We start from the raw sequence: 13,231 nt of genomic DNA, 5'->3' as shown, positions 1-13,231 counted from the left end.
CTCCGCATGCGCCCGCTGCAGTTTTTGGCTGAAAGCGCGAGTCCCACGCGAAGCGTGGGCACCCGGTTTGCTTCGCCTCAGGGTCAATCAGAAATGCGTTACAGCTCTGAAACCCTGGAAAGCGAACGACTGGTACCAATCAGGTGTAAGCCTGGGGACTTCCTCGAGGGTGAAAGTGGTGTCCACGGACGCGTCCACCTCGGGATGGGGAGCGCTGCTCGAGGGCAGACCGTTCTTCGGCCAGTGGTCAGAACGGGAGAAGCTCCTGCACATAAACTGCCTCGAAATGCTGGCAGTAGACAACGCACTGACGCGTTTTTGTCCCCAAATAAAAGGTCACCACGTCTTGGTCCGTTCGGACAACATGTCTGTGGTGTCCTACATAAATCGCCAGGGCGGCATCAGATCCGAGAAACTGTACAGGCTGGCAGAACGCCTCCTGGTATGGGCTCAGTGCAACCTGCGCTCGCTCAGAGCAGCGCACGTGCCAGGGATCATGAATATAGGACCAGACAGACTGTCCAGGAACAATGTTCCGGCAGGCGAATGGTCTCTACACCCACAGACAGTCCAACTGCTGTGGAAGAAATTCGGCAGAGCGGAAGTGGACCTGTTTGCGTCTCAAGAAAACGCTCACTGTCAAGAATTTTTCTCCTAGAGCAGGAGCGCGCTGGCCCATGTGTGGCCCCGCCGCCCGCTCTATGCTTTTCCCCCCGTCTCTCTCCTGCCTCAGGTGATAGAACGGATCAGGGAAGAAGGATGCTCAGTACTGCTGGTAGCACCGTTCTGGAAAAACCAACCTTGGTTCCCAGCCGTGATGCAGTTAGCAAGTACTGCCCCGTGGCCAGTACCAGTGAGGAGAGATCTCCTCTCACAGGCCCGCGGCTCGATCTGGCATCCTCACCCGGAACTATGGTCCCTTCATGTCTGGGCCATCAACGGGTACATGTTGGACTCCCTAAAGGAGTATTAAACACGATCACGCAGGCTAGAGCTCCGTCTACAAGACGACTCTATTCTTCGAAATGGTCAGTGTTTTCGGGCTGGTGCACAGCCCGTGGTGTGTCACCCACAAACTGTGATGTGACGGAGGTGTTTTCCTTCCTACAAGAGCTGTTGGATGGGGGCAGGGCCCCCTCCACGCTCAAAGTTTATGTGGCGGCTATAGCAGCGTTCTCAGAAACAACGCTTGGTCAGTCAATAGGAAGGAACGATTTAGTCATCCGCTTCCTTAGAGGAGCTAAGAGACTGAATCCTCCCAGACCTCCCTCAGTCCCCGTATGGGACCTTTCTACGGTTCTGGAAGCCATGAAAGGTGCGCCATTTGAGCCTTTACAGTCAATCGATTTGAAACACCTGTCTTTCAAAACGGTGTTTTTGCTGGCTCTCGCTTCAGTGAAGCGCATAGGGGATCTGCACGCGCTCTCTGTGAGCGCGGCGTGCATGGAGTTTGGGCCCAATGACTCAAAAGTTATACTCAAACCTAAGCACGGTTATGTTCCAAAATCCCTCAACACACCGTTTAGGGCGCAGATTATCTCTCTGTCAGCCCTACCGGTCCCTGATGAGGAAAGAGACGCGAGCCTCCTTTGCCCAGTCAGGGCATTACGAGCTTATGTGTCTCGCTCGTCTGTTTTCAGACAGACGGAACAGCTCTTTGTTTCGTTTAGCGGACGTTCTAAGGGACTAGCCGCGTCGAAACAGAGCCTATCCAGATGGATAGTTGATGCTATAGCGCTGGCATACGCCTCCAAGGGCATGCAGTGCCCTTTGGGTGTCAGAGCGCATTCCACGAGAGGCATGGCCTCTTCGTGGGCCTGGTCAAGTGGGATTGCCTTGCAAGATATTTGTATGGCGGCAGGCTGGGCCTCCCCGTCTACATTTATAAGGTTTTATAACCTAGAGGTTCCCGCCCTGCAGGCCAGGCTGCTGTCGGTCTAAACTACCAGTATTATCTGACCTGATGCGTTCAGCTCAGAATGCTGCGTTTACTGAGCACAGCTCAATTTTCGACAGTTTAAAGCTGGGCAAACTGTGTAAGACCCACATTTTTTCCCATCAGTTCAGGCCGTACCCCGCCCTGTCTGTATGATGAAATTTGCGTCCCTTCGACGCTACTTTATGTGGAAAAGTGAGGCTGCACCCCTCCTTCTTCCCGGACTCTCTGTGAGTTCACTGAGTGATTGTGCACTATATGTACCCCGGGCTTTCGCCCTTGGGTCTTTGGTGTCAGATCTCAGCATGCACGGCGTTTTACACTGGGTCCCCTAGCGTAAGATATCTTACGCAGTACGAGAGACCTCTCGTAAGAGAACGTACTCGGTTACTAACGTAACCTCGGTTCTCTCTAGAAGAGGGAACGAGTACTGCGTATCTTGCCGTGCATGCACATGCTCTGGTTGCTTCGATGATGAAAAACCAGATAATAGCTGCCTGCGAGCGATATTTATAGGCCTAGACCACGCCCATTTCGGCGGGACGTGACGCAGCGGGCGCGAAGTGCCCTGATTGGGTCTGACGTCACGCCAGGCCTCGCTCGATAGGCTGCTGCAGTTGCCGCAGAGCAGCCAATAGGCGCGCGAGCTGTCTCGCCTATGTCTGCATTGCTGCTGCAACGCGTTTTGCATTATTACAAAATTAAGGATAATTTTTGGCTTCAATATCTCGCGGAAAAGGATTTTCCCCTAGCGTAAGATATCTTACGCAGTACTCGTTCCCTCTTCTAGAGAGAACCGAGGTTACGTTAGTAACCGAGTACGTTTCCTTGTACTTGTACCTTTTACTAGCATTAAAACGTGCATGATTTTGTTTTGTTAACTAAATGTGTATTAAAGTCCCCCTGTAGTCAAGAATTTTATCCCTTAAAACTCATCTTTGATCAACAAAATGACATATAATTTTTTTTTTTTAAATCCTGTAAAAAAATTCATGCCTTAAAATAGCTTGAATATAACTCTATGGCTGCATTCCAGTTCATTTTTTTATGCCCTTCCCTCACTAACTTCCCTCAGTCTCGTTCACAGATGTACGTCATTGCTTACTTTGCACAGGTGTCCACTACTGGCAGAACCCTTGCAATGTGCTGAATTGTAACGTCCTAAGCCCTAGATCACTTTAATCCGCTATGGAGGGAGTTGATATATAATACTTACTTTTTTTCCCCTTACATATTTGTTTCATGCAACATTCTAAGTGTATATACAGTAGGTGTGTTTGGGTTGTTTTAAATAAACGTAAAAAAAATATATATATATCATAGAGTTGTTTGTGTTGGTGGTAAATTAAACGTGATATGCGCACACTTCAAAATGGCGGGGGCGGGGGCGGGGGGGGGGGGGGGGGGTGGGGGGGGGATATAAATATTAAGTGTATAAACACTTCATATTTATTTAACTATAAATATGCAAATTAGTCCCTCCTCTACTCACTCACACCAGCTCAGAGACTCGGTTTGATTGGTTACAAGGTAGTTTGTGACGTCAGAAACACCACCGATGTCAAACCACGTATTTTTTTCACTGCAGTTTTAAAGAGAAAATCCTAGCAATGGAGTTGACTTATGAATTTGCACATGGTTTGTCTTAAAGCATATTGAAAACACAACATAGACATATAAACAACATTAAAAACTTGATTTTCACCACAGGGGGACTTTAAAAGCGTTTGCTTAAGTTATAGATCATGTTAAAGTGGTGTTTATTATTAGCCGTAGACAACTCGCTAACATGAACTGTTCTCTCTGTGTGCACACTTTTATAGCATTAAAATGTTTCGTTTTGTTTACTTAATTTATATTACAGCTTTGCTTAAAGGGATACTTCACCTCTGGAAAGATGAATGTGTATTTAAATTGGGTCATTTATGTAGTAGAAATGTGAAATTATTTTTGAATTTGGAGCCTTCTAGACTGAGAAAAGCCAGAAAATGTATTTTTGGCTTATGTGGATGAAAGACAACAACTCCCAGAATGCACTTGCTTCGCTGCTCTACGAGGCTACTCCCAAGCCACGCCTACCGGTAGGAGCATGCAGTTAAACAACAAGACTAGGCTACTAGTGAATCTCCGTGACGAGTCTGCCCGGGATTTCGAGATCACCCAAAATGTCCGGGATTCGGCTTTTACTTTCTACAGTCGCCATTTATTATGTTTAATGTGGCGAGCTGGACGAGGCCGAGGGCCGCGGGAGAACGGCACGAGGCCGGTGGCGTGATTACTGATGAGCGACGGAGGAGCGGGAATTTTCTTAGCAATGTTAAAAAGCACATCAACCGATTACTTGTTTAGCGTTCATGTAAACTTTACATTCAGATTGACCAATCGGGATGAATTCAGTTAGATTGAAACAAAAGGTGTGCATGTAAACAATGAATGGCGACTGCAGAAAGCAAAAGCTGAATCCCGGACATTTTGGACGATCTCGACGGCCGGACATGTCCGGGAAAAAGAGGATGGTAACCCCTACTACTCAGCTTTCTCCACAGAACAAGAGCCTGCTAGCTTAGCTTCCAAAGAAAGACTGCTGACACTATGTGTACATTCTGTGAGTGAGATCCCACCCTCTATGGGCGGGTTGAAAACATGCAGAACAACCCCTACGACTGGCTGTAGTCTTTAGCCTCTGGCCAAAAAATCCTCAGATGACGCAAAATGACGATTTTTGCGTCATCTGAGGATTTTTTCCAGACAAAAAAATTCATAAATCTCTCGTCTCAGGGGGACATGAGGGAGGAAAGCACGGTAATTCGAAAACACTACGTTTTTTCTACTGATACAAAGCTTAATGCTAAATCCTGAAGTATCCCTTTAAGTTAAAGAAGTTAGAGATCAGTTAAAGTGGTGTTTATTGTTAGTCTTTGAGGGTACTTGCTAACTTGAACTGTTTGAAATAGCCAGCATCTGCTGTTCTTTTCGCTCAGTGTGAGTATGCACACTTTTATATTAAAATGTTTATCTAACATTTAACATTTATGCATTTGGCAGACGCTTTTATCCAAAGCGAAATGTTTATAGTTTCATTTTATTAGCTAAATGTGTAATACCAGCGTTTGCTTAAAACCTGTTACACCGCAGGAGGATGCCGGCACACTCTTTGTTTACATTAGTTCAAAGTTACTGCTAGTTTTAATGCAAGTTGTAAATGTAAATAGAATGTAATTAACTTGAAAGACCATATAATACATCATTAAAAAGATTTAAGACTCAAGACTCTAGCTGTGTCCCAATGTTGAAGGCTGCATCCTTCGAAGGACGCAGACTTCAAGGATGCAGCCTATGCGTCCTCTGAAGGACGCTCCATGTAGCCTTCCTTGGATTTCCTAATTGCGCAGCCAGGTGTTCCCGATCACCGCTCCTGGCGCCAAGCAACAGTGCGAGAGGACAGCTACTATCCTGATCATTCATTTTGATACAGTAAACAGCTATGGAGCCAGAATTGGCTATAATTGTCATTTTTATGTTTTATATTTTACTTGAGGACATGGTGAGGATGTTTTAGCCCCGGCGCTGCCAGGTCATGTATTTTCGGTTTAGCCCTGTTTGAATACAAAACCCAATTGAATATAAAAAGTCCAGTATTTCTCGCGCTCGTCATTGGCAGCTGTCACAGTTGCCAGGCGACAAGAACAATCCTTCGTAGGCTAGACCGGTCCGAGCGCGTCAGATGCGCCCTTTGATATGGGACGCTGCTGTAGTGAGCAACAATTTGTTAATATTGTGACTAATTTTGTTTCTTTAATTTTCGGAACTGCATATTTCGTTAAGTAGCCTATTCACTAACAAATGTGAAGTAACCTATTGAAGTACTTTTTTCCTCACATCACAATATGATTACATTAAACTACACAAAAGTAGCTATATAATGTAACAACCAGATATTACTGTATATTGAAAATACACAGAAGTAAAATGCAACATATACGCAGTAATGCAGTAGCCTAATATAAATGCAGTAGTTATTAAAAGTACTTTTTTTCAGAAAGCCGTCGATTGAATCAGCCCTGCAAACCTGTTGGTAGACAACTTAGTGGATAGTGGAAATATGCACTCAAACGCTCTGGAGACAATCCCAGATGATGTCCCACCAGCAGGAGGCCTTAGGGGCAGCCCATCCCGGTCCAGCGGCTCAGCTCAATAGAGTCTACATCATTTTTTTCTTATTTTATGTATTGTAAAATTAAATGTTTATGTTGATTTTGATATGTTTAACTTATTTTGTAAATAGTTGGAAAAAGTGCTTTAATGTAGCCTATAGAACAAATGATTTTCATTTACCAATTTTATTTGAAAAAATAAAAAGGTATAGAATTTGTTTCATGCAGAAAGTATTACTGTCATTACAAAAATAAACAATGTCCAGAACAATTCATTCTCTTTTATTTACACAATTAAAGTAGCATAAAAATAAATGTACATAATTTTTCTTTTAAAAAATAAAAGTGAAAAAAGTTAAACAAGAATATGTAGAACATTTTTCAATCATTCTCTCAAGAAGAGAAAACAGCCTGTCCATCCTCTCCCTTCTTTCCTGTGCACTCCTCGCCTCTGCCTCCCTCTGTAGTTGCATTTCTTCTCTGATCAAGTTCAAAAACCCGTCCTGTCTCGCCGCCTTCGTGCTGGTGCTCCTGCTGGTGCTACTGGTGGTGCTGGTGCTGCTGCCCCTGGCTCCTCCTCACCGTGGGCACCCACTACTGAACTCGGCCCTGGTGTGTCCTCAGGGATTGAGGCGATGAGGACAGGGGGGTTGGTGCAATGCCTCTGTCCCAACACCTCATCCATGAGGACAAACCAGGGCCAAGTTTCAGCAGTGGGTTTCCCACTCACACCCTCTCCTGTCCCAGGACACTTGCAATCCTAAAGGCAGAGCAAATGAACCATGGCTTGTTAACAACAACAGGACAATACATTTCAGCAAAGATGTGTGTATTACTTTTCTTATATATATATATATATATATATATATATATAAACCCATTTTTTCCTGAATTGTTCTAAAAAAGCAGAAAAGGGTACTTAACACAGAGGAGCAATCTTAAGTGCATTGTTAACACTGCAAAATATGACACATCAAGACATGCATACAAAATACTTAAGAAATCATATTTCTGTATACTAAAATTTGGTTAAAACCACATAGCATGACAGCACTACAAAAACACATAAAAGTGAAACCCCATTGCCTTATCTACTGCTTTTCTTATTGTTTTGGGCTTTATTGGGTGAGTGATATTTCTTATAATACACAAGTGCAAATATTACAAATAGGTCGTTAAACTAATAACGTTATTACCACAAGTTTTGCCTAAAACTACATGATAAATGTAGCCACGCAATGGTGACGAAGGAGTTAAGAAGAAGTTTATAAGAAATTTAACTCTGGTTTCGCTAGCTATTTGAGTAAATTAAAACATAATACTTACATTTAAATGTGAATTTGCTGTCCACCACCGATCTCTAGTCTCGGCCGCCTTTAAAAATAAGTAAATAAATGCTGTCGTCAACGGCGCGCAATGACTTATGGGGTAGAATAGGCCGCTAAGTGTCCATTTATGTATCCTTCTTTTCACGGGGAAACGAAGGGTGCATTTGGCGTCGCTTTTGAATCAGGGAAGCCTTCGTCGCGGCGCGATGACGCAACCGGCCTTCGAATACGGCCTTCGAAGGATGGAGAATTGAATTGGGACAGCCTTCATCGAGCCGCGGTGACGCAATCGGCCTTCAAATGCGACCTTCCAAGGATGCAGCCTTTGAATTGGGACGTCCTTCGTCGCGCCGCGGTGACGCAATCGGCCTTCAAATACGGCCATCCGGCCTTCAAATACGGCCTTCGGAGGATGCAGCCTTCACTTTGGGACACAGCTATTAAGACCTGTATCAGTGTAACAAGTTGTGGTACTTCTTTATATGCAAACAAAAGATAAGGAAAGCTTTCCTGTAGCTCAGTGTTAAGAGCATTGCGTTAACAACGCAAGGTTGTGGGTTCGATCCCAGGGGATTGCACATACCTATGTATAAATGTATAGGATAATGCAATGTAAGTCGCTTTGGATAAAAGCGTTTGCCAAATGCATAAATGTAAATGTAAATAAGGAATCCATCTATCCTAATCTCTGGTGTTGTTCTTGATACCCTCCAATTTAATGGTTCTTTGTCTATTGATAGTCTTGGCGACTCAAGCTAAAGCGAGCAAGTTATTTTTGATACTAGTCTTTCATTTGAGTCTTTTGTTCAGAGTACAGTTAAATCATCCTTTTTTCATCTCAGAAACATGGCAAGATTGCGTCCTATACTAAATTTCTCAGTAGCTGAAAAGCTGATAAATTCCTTTGTCGTCTCTAAGATAGATTACTATAACACCCTTTTAGCTGGAGTCTCTAAATCCACACTAAACAATATGTACTGAACTCGGCCGCCAGGGTATCCCCAAACTATTACTCCAGTTTTGGAGTCCTTACACTGGCTCCCAGTCAAATTCGGAGTTGATTTTAAAATGTTGAAGCTGACATATAAAGCATTGCATGGCTTGCATTATTTATCTGAATTGTTATATTCCTATACCCCAAATCGTAGACTGCAATCTTCACAATACAGCTTGTTGGTTGTTCCTCATACACGATTACGATCTATGGGTGACAGGGCTTTCTCTTCATATGTTCCTGTCCTTTGGAATTCTCTGCTTAGGGGAAGCTCAGAACTATGAAATTTTTAAAGGTAGACTTAAGATCTCAAGAAATAAACTGTCTGCACACTTAAATCCTTTAAGCAAATTTAATCACCAAGCTTTCGGTCAAACCGTTTTTCAGTGTGTTTTGGGGAAAAAAAGTTTTGTTTTAAAAGTATGTTGTTATGGGAAGAAGGAGGTGGGAACCGGTGAACGTTCACAAACTTTAATTCCCAATATAAACACAACACGAACAAAACGAAAGTAAAGGCAGCAGCCCCTCACGGACGACTGCCGCACACACATAAACTAGACATAATGTAAAGTCCAGGCCTGGTCCTCTCTCATCCTTCACTGTCGTCGCTTCAGAAGCTTTATGCTTCTGAAACTCCTCCGTGAGAGATACGAGACCGGTGCAGCGCGCAGGTGGCGCTCATCATCAATCACGCCACCAGCCTTGTGCTCAGCCCCACCTTGCTTTCCACACAGTGGATTTCAACAGTTCAATGGACCACTCATCTCTGGGGACATAACACATTATGTCATTATGGGTTTTCTTAATGGGCAAAGGAGATGCCTTATGCCCAGGTTGCTGGCAGTAAAACAGATCAGGGCCCCACAGCAACCATAGAATTTTTAACTACTACAGTCGTATTAATGGGGCTCCTCAGTTTTACACTTACCCACAGTACCTAAGTCTGCCATATATCTCTCTGCCAACCTTGCAGCTCCCATTCCAGTCTGAGGTTGATTTTCTTTAACCCAAATCCTCATATCTGGATGACGCATCCTCAAGTACTGCTCAAGAATGATAGTCTCTCCTATCTGGTCCATAGACTTAACTTCTGGTTGCATCCACCTTATGTACAATCCTTTGGTTCAATTGTAGGTCTCTCTGACACTCTCACCAGATGGCACCGTGAGATTCCTGAAGCGTTGGCGATGTTTCTCCTCTGTTACGTTGTACTTGGCCAGTACTGCAGCATTGATATCCTAGTAGAGAAGCCAGATCGTTGTTCATCCATCCTAGCATATGCTTCCAAGGCCTTGCCTTTCAACACTCGAGCCGCCCATTAACCCTCTACTGCATGAATTTTGATGACACATGATAAAAATTATTTCACATCATTTCCTGGCTCATTTGGGAACATTTTATTGATTTATTGAAAAATGTCCCTCCCCCAACCCCCCCACCCCAAAATATTTTTTTGTTGCCTGAGGGCAACGTTATGCAACAATGGTAAAGAATCATAGAGAAAATGGTCATTATACAATTCTCAGAGAGCAATACAAAAATAAAAAAAATTATTAAAAAATGTCAAGAAATCATTTAAGTAAAAAGGGAAAAACACTTAAATAACTCTGACTGGCAATCCAATGGACGAGTCTGGGTTTGGCAGGAAAATGGTACTTGCCTGACTGCATTGTGCCAAGTGTAAAGTTTTGTAGAGGGGGGATTATGGTGTGGGGTTGTTTGGTGGAGGGGGGATTATGGTGTGGGGTTGTTTGGTGGAGGGGGGATTATGGTGTGGGGTTGTTTTTCAGGGGTTGGGCTTTGCCCCTTAGGTCCAGTGAAAGGAACTCCTAATGCTTTAGCATACCAAGACAATTTGGACAATTTCATGCTCCCAACTTTGTGGGAACAGTTTGTAGATGGCCCCTTTCTGTTCTAACATGACTGTGGATGCTGCACATTAGTGTCACTTTGGTGACTTTGGGTGTTCCTGTGCACCCAGGAACCCTACATCTTCCCTACTTGTAACACATTATTTGCCATTGTGAGGTATTGTCCAAGACATCCTTGAAAAGTACCCCTTATCGCATAACGTTGCCCTGAGGCAACAAAAAGAAAAACTGAATTTGTGAACATGCAAAATAAAAAGAAATTCACAAAACCTGCCAAAAGGCTTCTCTACACCTTCATACACACACACATATTTTTTATGTACAGTTCATGTCATTTTAAATATGATTACTAAAGCAAATAATCTTGCTTTCATCTCACACCATGTGCTCCTGTGACCATGTGTCAGAAAAGGACGTCCCGCCTTCAAATGGTGCTTGATAGTGACTCCCAAACCTTATTGGACTGTTCTTTGATACTTTTTCAAACATTCTAATTGGTTGCAATCATTTAAAGAAAAATTTACTGAACACAGGGCTTAAGAAAACTTTCCGTTGCCTGGGGGCAACGCTATGCAGTAGAGGGTTAATCCATTAGCCATCCCCAAGTTCTTGCAATGCGTTCAAAACAAATGAAGAAACTCTCCACAGAAGAAACACTTCCTCTATGAATTCAGGGATTTGTGGTTCATGGTATTGTCTATAAGGTACAGCCGGTGATTGAGTTATTGCTTATTTGCTGTCAAGAGGGTGAGCTTGGGCTGAATGTGACATCATACCTCTAAATGGTGGTGGAAAAGTCCTTGGTGTAGGTAAGGGGTGGGGAGTATGTTGGCTAACTTGTTCTTCAAATCCCCATTCATTTCTAGGCTTTTGAAATGCGTTCAACAACCATCAGGGAAATGCAAGAGGGAAATGCTGGTATCATTACCTTTTTAAAATTTCAGTACCGATTTGGTACAAAAGTTGGTACTTTTGACAACACTAGGTCGAACATGTTAAAAATGGCTTCCTCATGTGTAGCAGCCCCCAGCTCCAAATCACCAACCTGAGTGTATCCTCTTCTCCCTCTGAGAACAAAACAGGATGTGCTCTGGTAATTTGTTGAGGACTAGCATGCCCTTTAGTGGTCATCTTGATACTTGGTGTTCCTCTTCTACTGCCAATTATTCCACATAGACTTCCATCCAACTTTTGACACCATTTGTTGTAAGATGGCAAGAAAAGCAAAAACTCTGAAGTTTCTTGAATTGGCTTTAATTTCTGGCAAGGCATGCTCCAAAAAAACGGTATAACAGGGACCATGGTTATCCAACTTAGTAGTGTTGTGTCGTTCGCGAACGAGCCGGCTCTAAGAGCTGATTCTTTGTAGCGAACGAGAAGAGCCGACTGAATCTTCAGCCGCAAGCAGACTTTATTTGGATGCAGCCAAAAACATACTAGAATATGACATACTTAATGGAAGGAAGGGGGACACACGCTCCGAAGATAGCGGGTGTAGTGGTACAGGCCAGGTACACAGAGCGACAGAGAAAGGCGGGGAGCCGGATTGAAATGCAAGCGCTTTGGGATAAAGTGAAGAAATGAGCGAAAACTGAAAAAGAAGCACCATCTGGCTGCATTTCTATGATATTGGAGACTGCAAAGCTGAGTGCAGAATTTGTAAAGTTAAAATATCCAGAGAGGAGAAATCGCATCAGCCCATCCAAGCTGAGGCATCTGATATTTCTGAATGCCAACCTGCACTAAAGACTAAAGTGTCTTACTGTTAAAGGGGTCATCGGATGCCCATTTTCCACTAGTTGGTATGATTCTTTAAAGTTTTTAAGGCTTTAGGCCTCTCTTCTGTGGGGCGTGTCAACACAAGACACATAAAGTGCTGCCTTGGCAACCTGCCTTGGCAGACAGTATACAAATGGCTGAGGGCGGAAATATGCTAATATAGGACAGTCCGTCAGCGGTCGTGGGCGGAGCATGAGTAATATGACATCATATTGCTCAGAAAATCCAAACGGCTTGATAATTGAGTGTTTAAGCTTTTTTAAGGATTGAGTGAATGGATTTTTTTCCTTGTATGGTGGTTGTGTCCACACACTGCAAATACACATTTATATGCAAAAACCATATAAAAGTGAATTTTGCAGGGTGTGTTTTATTGCTTTATTTATGATTTCAGACTTTGATGAAATCAACTGAAGATAAAATAAGACATTACATCTCTCAAGATCTCAACGGAGGAGGATTAAACAACTCCACAGACAGCATAGCAAGCTTCAACTAGATTGACTTTATTTCTGTTAGACATCTACAAAAGTTTTTATTGAGAATTAACAAAGGTTTAACTCTGTGTTTCATTTGAAGGCACCATAACAGTTATTCGTGTTTCCATTAGTTGGGCTCTTATCTCGTTTTAATATATCATTTGTCTTTTTTCTGTAACAGTGTGTTTGTTAAACACATTTGCAGTAACAAAGAAAGCTAAAGTGAAATGAGATTAGGTAATAGTGGTTATAATGGTTTCAAAGTCATCATGAAATAGCCAGATTCACTGATGTCATTTGAATCTAACAAACGTGTCGTGCCATTAATGAGCCATTCATTCAGGTGTGTCACCTATAGCCACAAGAAAGAATGCAAGAGCAATATATATACAGTATATATATATATATATATATATATATATATATATATATATATATATATATATATATATATATATATATATTCTACCAAATTGGTTCACAGTTGGAAGCATGTCAATTTTTTTTTTTTTTTTCACAAATTTTGCTTGCAAATTGTATAATATCCAAGGAAAACATGTCTATTAATTGTGCAGTTAATTCTCATACTGTATTTTCAGTTTTGGAATATGTATCCTCTCCCCAAATTTGTCAATAATAAAACACAATAAAAATTATTTAAAGAAAATGCTTATATTTACCTTTTAAAAT

At 42.6% G+C, this 13,231-nt stretch overlaps 1 protein-coding gene and 1 long non-coding RNA gene across 2 annotated transcripts in view; one reads left to right on the top strand and one right to left on the bottom strand.

The window, feature by feature from the left end:
* Positions 1-13,231, top strand: part of LOC309496318 (protein phosphatase 1H-like) — a gene marked incomplete at both ends in the record, with an annotated part of 153,642 nt that overhangs the window by 90,985 nt on the left and 49,426 nt on the right. The gene's annotated exons all lie outside the window — the stretch shown is intronic.
* Positions 6,352-7,845, bottom strand: LOC309496323. Its single transcript, XR_014205109.1, has 2 exons — positions 7,417-7,845; positions 6,352-6,850 (listed from the first exon to the last, which is right to left on the bottom strand). It is a non-coding gene; the product is annotated as an uncharacterized lncRNA (long non-coding RNA).

Source organism: Leuciscus leuciscus (assembly GCF_965113295.1).
Source record: "Leuciscus leuciscus genome assembly, chromosome: 4".
NCBI lineage: Eukaryota > Metazoa > Chordata > Actinopteri > Cypriniformes > Leuciscidae > Leuciscus > Leuciscus leuciscus.
This window is presented reverse-complemented; position numbering and strand designations above follow the sequence as displayed.